This window comes from Trachemys scripta, chromosome 7 (assembly GCF_013100865.1).
Source record: "Trachemys scripta elegans isolate TJP31775 chromosome 7, CAS_Tse_1.0, whole genome shotgun sequence".
In the NCBI taxonomy this organism is placed as follows: domain Eukaryota; kingdom Metazoa; phylum Chordata; order Testudines; family Emydidae; genus Trachemys; species Trachemys scripta.
This window is the reverse complement of record NC_048304.1, coordinates 49,249,737-49,264,840: the sequence shown is the minus strand read 5'-3', so window position 1 is coordinate 49,264,840 and position 15,104 is coordinate 49,249,737. Positions and strand designations below refer to the sequence as shown.

The window sequence follows — 15,104 nt, the reverse complement described above, 5'->3', positions numbered from 1 at the left end:
TCTAAGCTTCCCTGCTCCTTGTCCCCTAACTGCCCCCCTAGGACCCGACCCCCTACCTGTCCCCTGACTGCCCCAACCCTTATCCACACCCCTGCCCCCAAACAGACCCCCGGGACTCCCACGCCTATCCAAGTGCTCCCCACCCCCTGACAGGACCTCCAGAACTCCCAACCCATACAACCCCCTCCGCTCCTTGCCTGCCCCAACCCCTCTCCATACCCCTGCCTCCTGACAGCCCCCCCCAGAACTCCCGACTCATCCAACCCCCCCAACTCCTTGTCCCCTGACCACCTCCTCCAGAGACCCCCCCACCCTAACTGCCCCCCAGGACCCTCCTTGCTCCCTGTCCCCTGACTGCCCTGACCCCTATCCACCCCCCACCCCCTGACAGACCCTGGGACTCCCATGCCCAATCCAACCCCCCCTGCTCCCTGACTGCCCCCTCCAGAGACCCCCCCGTCCCTAACCACTCCCCCGGGATCCCACCCTCTATCCAACCCACCCTGCTCCCTGTCCCCTGACTGCCCCCACCCCTTATCCAACCCCCCCGACCCCGGACCCCTTACTATGAGGCTCCTAGCAGCATGTTCTGCTCTGTGCAGAGCCAGACACGCTGCCCCATGGGAGCGGGCAGCCCTGCCCCTCAGAATGCTGTGCACACGACGGGATGGCTCCAGATGAGCAGGGAGCATGTCTGCCTCCCCGCAGAGCCAAACATTGCCCCGTGGGAGCGTGCAGCCCCAGCCCCCAGAGTGCTGCGCTGGTATCATTCCAGGGGAGGGCGGGGGAGGGGCCGGTGGCTTGCTGTGCTTGGCCGGGTACTCTGGCCTGGGAGTGCGGACCCCGTGGCTTGCCGCGCCGGGAGAGTGGAGCCATTTTCCCACCCCTGCATTAGGGTGTGCCTGGGCACACCCGACACACCCCGTGCGCACGCCTATGCTTAGGCCTCTCCTGCTCCTGGGGCTGCAATCTACCTGGCAGCCCGCCTGGCATCTACACATCCTAATGCCTCCCTCTGCTGGCGAACCAGCTCAGAGATCCACTTCCGCATTCTAGCAGGCACTGGGACACTCATCCCTTCATCTGCGTTCCCAGCTCCCCGACGACTCTGCTATCCCCTGGCGCAGCGCTAAGACCCGGCTGGGTTTCTCTTGTCTTCCAAGACTTGAATCTGTTCTTTCAGCTACTCGGGTCACTCCCTCTGCCCTCGCCCACATGCTCGGGTGCAATCCAGTCCAGGCAGAGGGACCAGCTGAGGTCTGGCCCCCACCTTTCTCCTCAAACTAGAGCTTTAGTGGGGTCTAGCTGGGGCATGGGCTTTGCCCTTGTCCCACTGCTCCAGGGCAAATTGCAGCCCCTGTCCTCAACACGCCTTCTCCAACAAAGTGTCCCCCTCTTCCCACCGACATCCCGCCCCCTGCTGGCCCATGGGACGGAGCTCTCCCTCACCCCTTGACACCCATGGGCCCATCGGGCATGGGGGAAGGTGAGGTACCCGCGCCCCCCGTAGGAGGGAGAAGGTAAATGCTGCTTTGCTGGAAGAATGCAGTCCCTAGCTTGGTAGCTTGGTGGCTCAGCAGCTGCTGTTCGGGTATCAGAGCCAGCTCTGGCAGTGCCAGTCAAGCCCAACTCCTCTATAAATCATGCAGAGCTCCCTTCCCCTCAGGGCCCTTGATCACTATTTCATTACAGTAGCATTACAGGCCCCCATCAGCATCCAGCTGCTCCCATGCCAGGTGCTCTGAAGACTGGGAGACCGGAGGGGCTATAACCGCATGCACAGATGGGCACTGACATCACACGGGAGCCTGTGGCAGAGCTGGGGCCAAAACCCAGGTCTGCAGAGTCCCTATCCAGAGCTATGAGCACATGGGGTTCCTGGCGCCTTTCCCCCAAGGGCTGTCAGAAGTCCCCCATTAACTTCTCCAGCTAATCTAGACTGAATGCCCTGGGGCCGGGATCCTGGCCTGAGTAGGTTGCAAAGTGTCCTTAGAGCAGAAACGAAGACCCAGGAATGCCCCCATCTCAGCCCTTCCCCAGCCGCTGTGCCTGAGTTGGGTTCCAGTCAGTGAGGACACAGAGTCGGAAGTGACTGTCACACATGCTGGGCCTAACGCTCTCATACGTTCCCTGCCACCGGACCATCCTGCCCGGGTGTGGGTTGTTCTGTGTGGTTGGCTGGTCCGGAGCCAGCTCCGAGCCAGTCACTGCTGCTCCGGGCCAGGCTCTCTGCCCTCCACTCACCCACTGGGGTAGGAAAAATTCTGCTGCTCCTGGCCCTGGGTGACGGATCTAGAGGGGAGGGATGGGGGGAGCTTTGGTCTCAAAACTAGGCATGTAAGAAGCACAGTGACCCACAGCTGGGTTGGGGGATGGTTGCTCCAATTGCAAACAGCTGTTCGGTGCAGACAAAATTTGTCCCGCTTATCCACTGTGGGTGGAACTCCCCCCGCCTCTACCTTGGGCATGTTCCTCTGCAGCATGTCTGCCCCACACTCCTGGGAGCCAGGCAGTGCTCTGCCCCCCCTTGCCCAGACAGGGAGCTGAGCCTGTGCGTTTCTTGCTCAAGGTCTAATGGAGTCAGTGGCACAGCCAGCTCACCTCATTCCCTGATCAGCCACCATCCTTCCTCTGGGCGACAGCCACCCTGGCCAGCACCCTGAAACCTCCAGAGCACAAAGAAGGAGCTGCTACAGCTTGAGCTGTGACAGCTCCATCTCCTCTGGGGGCCGGGCATGGAAGGGGACACGGAACACAGGCACCACTTGAACTAACAGGCCCTACCCCAGAGGGTGTGCCGCGTTTCCCCCAATCACCCACTACCCACGCCTCCCCATCCCTGAGAGATGGCAGTGGAGCTGTTCCACTGAGCCACGCAGAGGGTAGGGGCTTTTTCCGCTACTGTGCACTCAGCGCTGTGTGAAACACACACCAAGATATAGTCCCTGCCCCAAGCAGCTTCCACAGCTATGGGCCCAAGCCCTGATGCAGAGAACGCTGCAGAGCTTTGCCTGACCATTTGCCTCCACTGGAGTTTGCAACGTCCCATCTCACAGTGAGCTAGTAGCAGAGCTGGGAGAGAACCCAGGAATCCTGGCTCCCAACCCCCCCTTCTGCCCCTCCCTGCTCTAACCACTAGCTCCCACTCCCCTCCCAGAGCTGGGGAGAGAACCCAGGAGTCCTGGCTCCCAGCCCCCAACTGTCACCCTGCCATGACACTGGATGTCTCTGCCCAGCTTCCCCACCAGGGGATTAATAGCCAACCCATTCACAGCCATTGAGTTTCGTTGGGGGCCGGTGTCCCAACCTCTCCCCCATGCTTGCGCAAAGGAAGGAGCCGTGGCCAAGGGCTGGCCCCCCGCCTGGAGAAGGGCTGGATGCACAGCCTCACTCCCAATGTCCTGAGCTGCCCTTGGGGAGGAAATCTAATCCTAGCGAGGGGGAGGAGGGAGCCGCAAAAGAGCTCACAGCTGCTCTGGATAATCAGCGAGGGTGCGCTGATGAGCAGGGACGTGCACACGTGGCTGCAGCCGCTGAACAAGAGACGAGGCCAGCCCAGCGCACGGGGTTCGTACGTGGTGATCTGCGCAGCAAAGCACCCACACGGGCAAACCCACCAGGGCTTTGCTACCAGTGTCACAGAAAGCCTGAGTGCGGAGCAGGTGTGTTGGGGGGTGGATTCAACCCCTCACTGCCCAGCCAGGCTGTGGGGCTCCCGTGCATCCCGCACCCAGTCCAGCCGACGAGCCGGGTCTCCCAGCCGCTGGAGCTCCCTTGGCATCTCACCACACTGGCCTATTTGGAAGCAGGGCAGAGCCCCCCCGATTCCATGGCACATGTCACACTCCAGCCAGCCCCCACCATTGGTGCAGGTCCTAACCCTACCCACCCCAGCAATGGGATTCTCGGGGGAGGAGGGGAGGCTGGCCTCCAGAATCAGCCCTGGGCCATGCCCCAATCTCCCAGGGAAGAAGAGCCCTCTGAGACCCTCCCAGCTCTGCAGGGATACATGCTAGTAGGGGGGTAACCTGCTGTGACGCTTCAGTGCCTGAGCCCACCCTGGCAGGGGTCTGACAGGAACGCTCCCTCCAGCCCATGCCCAGGATCGCAGTACCATCCAGGTAGGTTATGGGCTGGGCTTTTCTGTATTCCTCTGCTGGACCCGCCCTGGACCACTGGCAAAGGCAGGAGAGGCCATCACCCCATGTTACAGATAGGGAAACTGAGGCACGGAGCAGGCAGCAACTGGTCCATGATCACATGGTGAATCAGTAGCAGAGTGGGAAATTGAATCCTGGCAGCCTGGGCCCCAGGCCCCCCTGCTCTAAGCGCCAGCCCTCACTAACCTAGTCCCACTCCTCCGCGAGGCACTAAACCAACCCGTCAGGGAAGAAAGCTGTGTTAGTCGATGGCGAGGCCTGGCTGCGAGGGGGACTCGGAAGTGCGAGGATGAGGGAAGGAGGGCGGGGGCCCCGTGCCATACAGAAGCCATGGGGCAGGGGAAGCAAAGGCTGGGAGAACATGGACAGATGGCGACTTCCTTCTTAGGTGAGCTGCAAAGACAGCCATGGCGTTCCAGCACCCGGGGCAGCAGAGGCCGCCCCAGCATCTCCTCCCCATGCCCAGGGAGCACTGGGGGGCTATGCGGTGCCTACCCCTGAAGCCAACCCCCACTAACCTCAGCCGGGGTGACACACACCCAGGGGTCACTTGCAAAGCAGGAGCCACCAGCTGTCAGATGCTGTCCTGGGAAACCTCCCGCAAGTGGGGGCTGCCCCCAAGACCCAGACACATGCTCCAACAGCACTAGCTCCTTCCCCTGAACATGATCGAGCAGGAGGAAGGAGTGACCCGGGGAACCTGCATCAGCTGCCAATATCACAGGCAGCCTTGACCAGCCAGGGCCAGGCCAGGCGGGAAGGTAGCCCGCTGCAGAGCGGGCAGGGATGGAGCCTGCTGCAGGGGATGCAAACGGCCAGCGGGGAGTTCTCTTGCTGCCTCAGGGAAAGGGGCGAGATCTGAGCCAGCTTGGGCCTGCGCTCAGAGGGAGTTTTGCCATCGCTAGCAGTGGGTGCTCAGCCCTTGAGCCACAAGCGACTCCCGTAGGTGCCCGTGTGACAGCTGCTGGCCAGTGCAGTGGGTTTTGGAATGGGGCCCTCTGGAGCCTGCGCTACAGAAGCCAGGCTCTGGAGCTGGGGCTGGCGCAGACCCCGCTTCTGCAGACCAGGGTGTGTAACATGCCATGGACATATGGATTTAGGCGCCTAACCCTTTAACTCAAGCAATTGCTCTCAGACAAGTGGCCCAGCTTAGCACTGACACTTCCGGCTCTTTGTGCTGTGTCTGTACAGAGCCTGGCCCAGTGGGTAGGTCAGCAGCGGCTGAGCCTGAGACCCACCACTCGGATCAGCCCATGCGTTCCTTTGCCGGGTTCGAGGCTGGATGCAAACTGCCCCCTCAGGGTTTGGAGAAATGAGCCCACTGTCTCAGGGGTCTGCCCCAGCCATTGGGGTCTCCAGGCCATTTTCCCTTGGAGAGGCTGTACATTGGAGGAAGCCAGGAGAGACATAGCCCCTGGACGTGATCTCAGCCAGTCCTTTCCATTCCTGGGGGAGGCCTGGATTTTAATTGAACCAGCTGAACACACACTAACGGCCCACTGCCTTGTCTAGCCTAGACTTGGTAGATGCATTAGCTAACACACCACCTTAGATGTAATGTAGACAAGGCCCAAGTCTGGAGCCAAGTCCAGAACAGAACCTGCCCAAGCCACTAGGTCAGCCTTCTGCCCCTGGATGACTGGTCCTAGACATGTGGGTTCTCCCTCTGCCTTACTGGGTGACTGCCCTCTGCTGTGCCTCAGTGTCCCCTCCCAACCTTTGCCTAGTTAGCCTAAGTTGGGTGGGGTTGGGGCTGCTTCTCTCTGTGTGTGTACAGCACCTGGCACAGTGGGGTCTGGGCCTCATTCCAGTATCCCAGAGGTGACCGGAATGCAGGTGACAGATGCAGACATGCGGCCCTTTCAGGGAAGCGATAACAAACGAGGGGAGGAGAAGGGGGTTAGAATAGCATTTGGTTGAGGCATTTCCCCTGGAACCTGGTGGAATGTGAAGGGGACCTGAGGGTGAACACAAAGGACCTGACTGTTAGCAAATCTCTGTGTCAGCAGCACTGTGCGGCAGGGGGCGCGTGGGTGGCAGCCAAACCCCACATGCCCCCGGTGTGCCAGGGCTAGCCTAGGTGAGCAGGCGCCGGGTCCCCAGCTCCCCACCATGCCGGCTCTTATTCAGCCTGGAGAATGGTTTACTGAGAAAACAAACTGTGAGAGCCCAGCGCTTCACTCCCGACAAATCCACCAAAGAAAGGGCCTGGTGCAGCATGTTTATTTGATACAGCTGCAGCCAGTGGGTGTAGATACAGCTGAAACCCCAGCAGCTCTGAACTCCCAGCTCTGGGCCCCAAAGCGCTGCCTTCAGCCAGGCTGGCCAGCAGCTGCTGCGGCAGCTCTGGGGTGGAGCAGGGAAAGGGAGGGGCAGAGCTGATCAAAGGTGTTCCTACCTGCCCCAGGCTATGTACTGCAGCAGGCCACAGGGGGCAGAGTCACAGGGTAATTGGTGGTCAAGTGGTTAAAGCAGGGGATAGAGCAGCTTGATTCCTGGTCTAGAAAATCCCAGCTGTCACAGGGGAGTGGGGTCTAGTGGTTAGTGGGTCTAGTGACTGGCATAGGAGACTGGGAGTCAGGGTGCTAGTCCCAGCTACGGGAGGCAAGCTGGGTCTGGTGGTTAGAAGCAAGCCTTGAGGGCCTGGATTCCTGGGTTCCCTTCTTGGTCTGGGAGGGGAGGAGGCTTGGCTCTGGCACCTCACAGGGACTCCTCTCACCTCTGAGATGGGGCTGCCCACCCCGAGTGCAAAGGGGGATGTGTGGTCACGCATGAGCACCAGGAGGCCCCGAGAGGCTCAGATAAAAGGCAGCATGGGAAGAGCCCAGTAAAGTAGTTAGACACCCCCCCGCCCCAGCCATGGCCCTTTAATTTTCTCCAGCTGGAAACATGGGGTCCTTGTTTGGGGCTCAGTGTGTGAACGCACAGCCTGTGCACTAGCCCTAGCTCTGGCTTGCTCCGGTGTGGGCTCCCCTTAAAGGACCTGTGGTGATTGTAGCCCCGGCCCAGCAGGGCAACAGACCCCTGTCTCTGTGGTGTGGCCAGTCCAATCCTCTTCAGGGGGGTGAGGGGGGAGGTGACTCTGGCTACAGAGCAGATCTGACAGCTCCCTACCCTACCCCGGCTGTGAAACACGCACACTCCCTGGAGCCAGATGCCTGAGTGCCAACCGATTGGACTCAGCCATCTGGCCCTGGCTGTCTGAAGTCAGTGGAACTGACTGCTGACTCCCACCAGCTTTGGATCAGACCCTTTGCCCCGGTCCTGTGTTGGCCTCCCCTGGTGCAAGATGCTGCCATGCAGTGTGACGCGAGTGCCGAGCTGCGCCCCCAGAGCGGGGTGGGACTCTCTCACACCCACATCAGCCCAAGGGGGAAGGCAATGGGTGACCAGCCCCACTGCACTGTTCCCCATGCCTGGGGAAGGATTTTAGACCAAACAAGGCCCTCTCCAATCAGTGTGGGATTCCCCCAGCCCTTCCCTGAAGAGCAGGCGCTTGCCTCTGCACCTGGGGCCAAAATCGCCCCTCCTTCCTCAGCTGTTGGCTACTGCTTTACCCCAGAGCTGGCTGCATATCGGGGGGATCAGCTGCAAAATGTGAATGATCATTGAATGGGCCTGGCTTGGTCACTGGGGATGGGAGACCCCAGCTCCAGCAACCCAACCACACTCAGCACTGCTCCCCCCGGCTCCATCCAGCCTCTCCTGTACTAGGCGCCCCCTTCCCCTGGCTGTCTAAAAGTGGGGACGGAGCAAGTTCTCCCTGGTGCCCCTCTATAAAATCAAGGCTAATGGGTGTGGCTATGCAAATCAAAGTTTGGGTGAAGGGTGGAGTTAGAAGTGGACACAGTGATTATAAAGTGGGTGGTTGGCAGTTGGAGCATGTGGGCCGCAGGAGAAAGCAATGTGCCACCCCCGCCTCCCCCAGCCATCTGATGGCTCCTTGAGCAACCAGGCTCTATAAATACCCTGCTCAGGGCAACAAAAATCCAGGCATGTCCCCCCCTGCTCCCCAGAGACAGCCTGGGCCACAGCACCTGCACAGAGCCAGCTCCCACAGTCAAATTACATCCAGCCTGCTACGCACAGTGACCCCCCAGTGCCCGCCCAGAGTCCTGATAGCCACACCCCAGTACCCTGATTGCAGAGAGCCCCCCTAGTGACACGCAGCTGGGGACACACATGCTGCTGCTGGTGAAATCGAATGCCAAAGACCTTCTCTGTCTCCTGGTGCAATGTGCAAGAGCCTGGTTTTCTCAAGTAGTGTGCTGACCCAGAGCCTCCTGCCGCAACCCGGAGCAATGACACCTGATCTATGCTGCAACAGTTTCCAGAGCTAGGAGACATGTAACTCCCATGCCCAATTAAAAATTAAAGCGGAAAAAAGATATATTTTTTTAAATGCCTGCAACCCAGCAATCATCGGACAACAGATGGCCCACCCAGCTCACACAGCATAAGGCACTTTCCAAGACTTTGCCCAAAGCCAGGCACTATGTTCTAATGCAGCAAACCCGGCTTAGCACCGGCTCCTTTCTGATCCTTCACACATTTTTATAGGTCACGAGGAGTTAAGAGTGAAAAAAACCCACACCAGAACTCCAGCTTTTGTCACCTGCAAACTTTGCTGTAGCTTCAGATTTGACCCACATGCATTGGCTTGTATAGTTCGCAACATTGAAAGAGAATAAGATCTGCATGTTAAGACGAGCACATGGTGAATTATACTATTCATTATATAGTCTTGCAGCTGTCTTTTCGCAAGTGAAGAAAGCAATGTGAGTATTTATAATATTATGGGGCTGTTGACCCTGGCAATAAAACCATCAGGGCAGTTTAAAAGAGTTTTAGGAGAAAGCCAGAAGAGGTAAAAACAAAGGTGTGGGGGGGGGAAGTGGAAGATAAAGACAGCTGCCCTGGAGCTACAATTCACTCTCCACATAGTGCACAAATATCAGTGTTCGGCACATAGGCTATTCCTAACCCCCTTGCACATACGTCAAAAGCTCTAACCCCATCCCACGCAGTATTACTGAGAGTAGAAAGAGTGGCAGTATTTAGACCAGGACAGGTTAGATGAGAACAGCCGGAATAGATTAGGAGGGATGAGCCTGGCTTGACAGGAAGAGTTCTCACAGTTTCAGGGTGGTTTGGAAATTGAAGAGTTTTGCACATTTTAAAAAAAATTAGAAAGCAAGTTTATAGGAAGCAATTTCAAGAGAAAAGAAAAAGAAAAACACAGCCAGTGTGAGAGAACAGAGGACAAGTTTGCTGGCACTTACCTGCTTCTCCCCACTATGCCCCCAAACACTGGCTGCTCTAGTCTGTGCTGGGGAAAGCAGGCGCAACTTGCCGATTTCCTCTGCTGGGAGATGGCTCTGCGCGCCCAGAGCTACCGTGCAGATTATAGGACCGTGTTACCCAGTAATTCCAATGGAGGCAGGATTAAAGTAGCACAGACCCGCCCCCATCGCAGCTTCCAATCTGTGTGGCTGCTGGGCCAGCGTCACAGCCGACCCCTTTTTTCCAAGGCTTGGAGGGATGTACACACACATACGCACACACACACACACACAGCAGGATTAGAGAGGAACAGCAAGGGTAGCGCTCTGCTTACCACCACCAGCCCAGCTCTTCTGATTTCATTCCTGGGTCCCGCTGCCTTTTTCCCCAAGTGACGAACGAAGCTGTCTCTTTCTCCCCCGCTTTACAGAATGACTTGCCATGAGCTTTCCTGCCACACACTAAGATCAGACATTTCACTTCCCTAAGAAACTCTCCCTCGGCCTGGTTTATGGGGGTAGTTTAGCCATTTTTAAAATCCAGATGATTGTAGGATCCCCTCTGCAGATTTTAATCCCAAATAGGCACATACCCAAAGCCCCAGGAATAACCTCTGGATTAAATGCCCCAGATCTATTTTGGTTCTTCTAATCTAACCCCTGAAGCTCTAAATATAGCGGGAACCAAATTCACTTGCTTGACTCCTTGATGACAGCAAACAAGCCTATCTAGAGGAATGTACAGTGCTATTTGACACAAGGGCTAATTCTATAAATCCTGGTTAAATCAATGAGGCTATTTGTGTGAGCAAGGATGTGCAGAAATAGGCTCTTAGACTGTAAAATCATCTGGGCATTGACTTTCCCTTAATTCCTCTCCAGCGCTGGCTGTCAGTAGTTAAATTAATCTAGCCAGGGATTGCTATTAACAAGTCAACATTTCCAGCAGCTGCTGTACATTCCCACAGATTTTCCCTATGTGGAGAATAAGAAATGACTGCAGAACCACTTTTGAAAGTGGATGGGCCTGGCCAGTCCACTTTTCACCATGGGCCCGGCCCCCTGCCCCTCCTCTTCCCTCCTGAGGCCCTGTCCCCCAGCCAGGCTGGAAGCTGGTCTGGAGCCCGGCCTGGTTAAGAGCGGCTTGGGGAGCCTGGGCAGTTGTGGGGAGTCACAGACCCTCCACCTGACCAGGGCTCGTGTCCACACCCCCAGACCTCCCACCCAGGGCAGATGGAGGGTCCGTGGCTTCCCACAGCTGCCCACACAGCTCTTACCATGGCCTGGCTGTGCCTCTTTGGCTCCCAATGCCCCACCCCTAGGCCAGCACGGAAGCCGGAGCTGGGCCAGGGTAAGAGCTGAGCGGGCAGCTGTGGGGAGCTGCATACCCTCCAACTGCCCTGGGCGGGGAACCTGGGGGGTAGGGACATGGGCCAGTTGCTACTCTCGTGTCCCCCCCCCCATGCTGGGCAGGTGGAGGAGCCCAGGAGTCCCAGTCCAGCTCCAGCTTCTGGCTTGGCCAGGCGGCGGGGCCTTGGGTGAGAAGAGGAGGGGCAGGGGCGGAGCCACGGAGGGGCGGGAGGCAGGGCCCTCACTTTTAGGAAGAATCTGTTGCCCCTGACCTGTGGTACATGTTGACTTTTAGATGGCAACCACCGCATGTGCACATTATGTGCAACAGGGGTAGTCAATTATTTTTTGTCAATGTCCACATTTCTTGGTCAAGGTCTAGTCAAGGTGCAGACTCCTGGGAAACATTTTTCACACTGCAAGTGCCCCTGTTCAAACACACACAATACTGTGTAATACACCCAGGGCCTATTGCTTATAGTTTTAGTGCATTAAATGAAAACTAAAATCAAACCACCATATAACCTAAAATAACCCCCAAGAAAGGTATAATACATTACATCCAAGACTTTGAGAAAGTACATGAATAAAATGTCAAATAGATGCAAATATTGGCATTAAAACACTTTCAAACAACTGGTTTACGTTTTGAATTTGTTTTGGGTTTACAAAGAGTATTATCTTTAGTTTTGTCAAATAAAATGATTGTAAGCATATAACCACCCAATTGCCCCCCCTCATCTTCCTCCTCTCCCCAAACCCCTCGATTGCTCCCCTCCCCGTCTTAGGGTTACCATATTTCAAGAGAACACTTCCGGGAGAGCAGGGAGAACTGGAGAGGGTATTTGGGGGGTGCTGGAGGGGTGTGTGTGTACTGGCTGGGATATTTGGGGTGCTGGCAGTGGTACCTGTGGTCTCATTCTCAAGGCGGGGGCAGTGTCGCACTCCCAGTGACGGTGTCAGGGCAACTGGCACAGGCCTGGAATGCAGCGCCAGCCCATCAGTCAGCACCTCTCTGAAGGCCTCTCCTCACCCCAGGGCAGGGAGCTGGGGTCTGGCCCTGTCACCCCTCCCAGTTGAGCTCTGAGGCCCATAGCAGGGCAGGCAGCCTGGCCAAGAGGTACGTGGCAGCTCTGCTAACTGGTAGGCCAGGCAGCTCAGCTCCCACAAGCTTCAATTGCCTCCACCCTGCTCTCCGCACGCAGAGGTTCCCACCGCTCCACTCACTGAACCTGGATGCCAGCGCCTGCTCGTTTGCCCACATGGCCCACTCGTCCCATACCTGTACTGCTGCCGGTGAGCGGAGGATGGAGCTGCAGGCTGCACAAGCAGCCACCTGGGGACACACTGTGCCCCGCAGCTTGACCCAGATGCCCGCCCCCCTGCAGGAGGGGGGCCCTGTGCTGGGGAGCGGGCATGGCTCCACCCCATTTGACCCAGATTTGGCCCATGGTCCACCTATTGACTACCCCACTATAAAACATAGCTGCAGTAGCAGGACGTTAAGGTTGCAGAGTCAAGCACCCCAAAGTTAGGAAATGCCAGAATGAAGATGGCCCATCCAACCTTAATTCACTCCCCCGCTCAGTGGATGAGAAGCTGGATATGAGTCAACAGTGTGCCCTTGTTGCCAAGAAGGCTAAAAGCATTTTGGGCTGTATAAGTAGGGGCATTGCCAGCAGATCGAGGGATGTGATCATTCCCCTCTATTTGACATTGGTAAGGCCTCATCTGGAGTACTGTGTCCAATTTTGGGCCCCACACTACAAGAAGGATGTGGAAAAATTGGAAAGAGTCCAGCGGAGGGCAACAAAAATGATTAGGGGGCTGGAGCACATGACTTATGAGGAGAGGCTGAGGGAACTGGGATTGTTTAGTCTGCAGAAGAGAAGAATGAGGGGGGGGGTTGATAGCTGCTTTCAACTACCTGAAAGGGGGTTCCAAAGAGGATGGATCTATACTGTTCTCGGTGATACCTGATGACAGAACAAGGAGTAATGGTCTCAAGTTACAGTGGGGGAGGTTTAGGTTGGATATTAGAAAAAACTTTTTCACTAGGAGGGTGGTAAAGCACTGGAATGGGTTACCTAGGGAGGTGGTGAAATCTCCTTCCTTAGAGGTTTTTAAGGTCAGGCTCGACAAAGCCCTGGCTGGGATAATTTAGTTGGGAATTGGTCTGCTTTGAGCAGGGGGTTGGACTAGATGACCTCCTGAGGTCCCTTCCAATCCTGATATTCTATATTCTATGTTTTTTTTTCCAGAGAACCTCTACCTCACTCAGTGCATAGGAAGGACCTAGGAGTATAGTGAAGGCATCTGTTTTCCGTAGGACCCCTGCCTCATTGGTTGCAGAAGCTGGAAGGGGTGCACAGAATGATTAATTATAGGCAGAGCCGCTAACAGCAAAGCACCTGTAGTTAAGGTTGCTTGACACTTCTCATTACAAGATCCTGTTTTCAGTTTTATATAGCTTTGCCAAAATTACGTATTTGGGCTGAAATGTTCCATGCCAGATCTCTATCTCTGGCTGAAAAATATAGATTTTTTAAAGTTTCAGCAAAAATGGCCCAGCCATTTCTGAGAATGCAATTGGGGGAAATGAAGTGGTTTTTCCAACACATTTTTTCCCCAACTCATTGGATGGAAGGTTCATATATTGTAGCAACCAGCCTCCACTAAGCATGTGCAAATATTGATTTTCAAACACTTATAACATGGGCAAATCTGGGTGAATTTCACCAAGAATGGTAAAAAGCACCTCTTTGATACCATCCTGCTGCCAAATGTGGAATTCCTATTCCAAAACATGAGGATGCTAGGGTGCTTTTTACCATACTTGGTGAAATTCACCCAGATTTGCCCATGTATAAGTGTCTGAAAATCAATATTTGCACATGCTCAGTGGAGGCTGGTTGCTAAAAATATATGAACCTTCCATCCACGCTGACCATGCTATCTAATTCCCCCATAGCTCTAGTTCAAAACAGGCTACAGCAAGAGAAGTTGGACAAGGGGAATGAGAGCTTGGTGGGGGGACAAGAGGTTACTGTGAGTTCTAGTCCCATCTCTTCAGCTGACTCGTGTTAAGGACTGTGAAGTACACAGCTTGTTACTGAGTAAGGCCTCACACCACTCCTGTAGGAGGCAGGCATGTGTCAGCCCCTCCATTTTACAGATTAGGTTGCACAAGGCCTCGTCTGGTAGACCAGGGAATAGAAGCCAGATTCCAGGCTCTATGCTGCGCCTCTCAAGACAGAGAGGCAAAAGGTGGTTTATAACATCCTTCTGCCTTCCAGATTCTGGGTTGCTCGGGGACTCAGTGCCAAATCTGTGTACTTGGTTGTGCTGTCTGTAGCCACTAGACCACACTGCCCTCCAGAGCCAGGAAAAGAACCCAGGAATCCTGACTGTCATCATTCTACCACTGTCCAGCAGACACTTGGATGAACCATCAGCAAAATGTGTGTTGCAGTCTTCTCTGGTGACTGGTAAATATAGAAGATAACAGCCTACTACTGCAATCAGTGAATCCTATAGCTCAAGCAGTAGAGGTCTGGATATAAAGATCCTAGGGTCAGACCCTGCCAATGACCCACCTTGCAGGGGCAGCCAAATGTCACATGATGTTACAAAGCCTCAGTAGGAATTGAACCTAGAACCTCTGGACCCAAGAGCATGAATTTCTACCACCTCAGGCCTGAATTGTTCCATTTCCTAACATTGGAGCAACACGTATGGCAACCTTAATGTCATTATTTGGCATGTGTTACACACACACAATGCAAAACGTTGCATAGATCATACACTCCCCAGCCTTGCCTGTACTCTGCCCACCTCCCCTGCATTTATTCTAACATTCCAAGACCTTGATCAGCCCCAAGGAGCTACTTGGGGCCTGGGGAGGTGTGACAATGTGGTTCTGGCAGAACCCAACTGAGAGTGCCAACTCAGGACAAATTGCTCAAATAGGGCAGTTACAGCCCAAGGCTGGGGTTTTTTCCACCTCTAAGGCAAACCAAACCAACCAGACTAGGAGGACTTCGGTCTCACCACACTGGCTAACCGCAAGTCTCACAAGCAATCTCCTTAGACACTCCAGTTTCCCAGTATTCCCACCAGTGCCACTCGTTATGGGGACAAATGGTTATGAAAACCAATACCCCAGTAAAAGAAAAAGGTTCTCCTGATCCCAAAGGACCAAGCCCCAGACCCAGGTCAATATACAAATCAGATCTTACCCACAAATCACGCTGTTGCCAATCCTTTAGAATCTAAAATCTAAAGGTTTATTCATAAAAGGAAAAAGATAGAG

General features: G+C 55.3%; 1 protein-coding gene across 1 annotated transcript in view; it reads right to left on the bottom strand.

The window, feature by feature from the left end:
* SLC38A3 (solute carrier family 38 member 3) overlaps nt 1–9,589 on the bottom strand; it is a 79,489-nt gene extending 69,900 nt beyond the window's left edge. The window contains exon 1 of the mRNA XM_034775460.1: nt 9,443–9,589. The gene's annotated coding sequence lies outside the window, so the exon portion shown is untranslated. The remainder of the gene's footprint in view (nt 1–9,442) is intronic.
* Between the last annotated feature and the right edge of the window lie 5,515 nt (nt 9,590–15,104).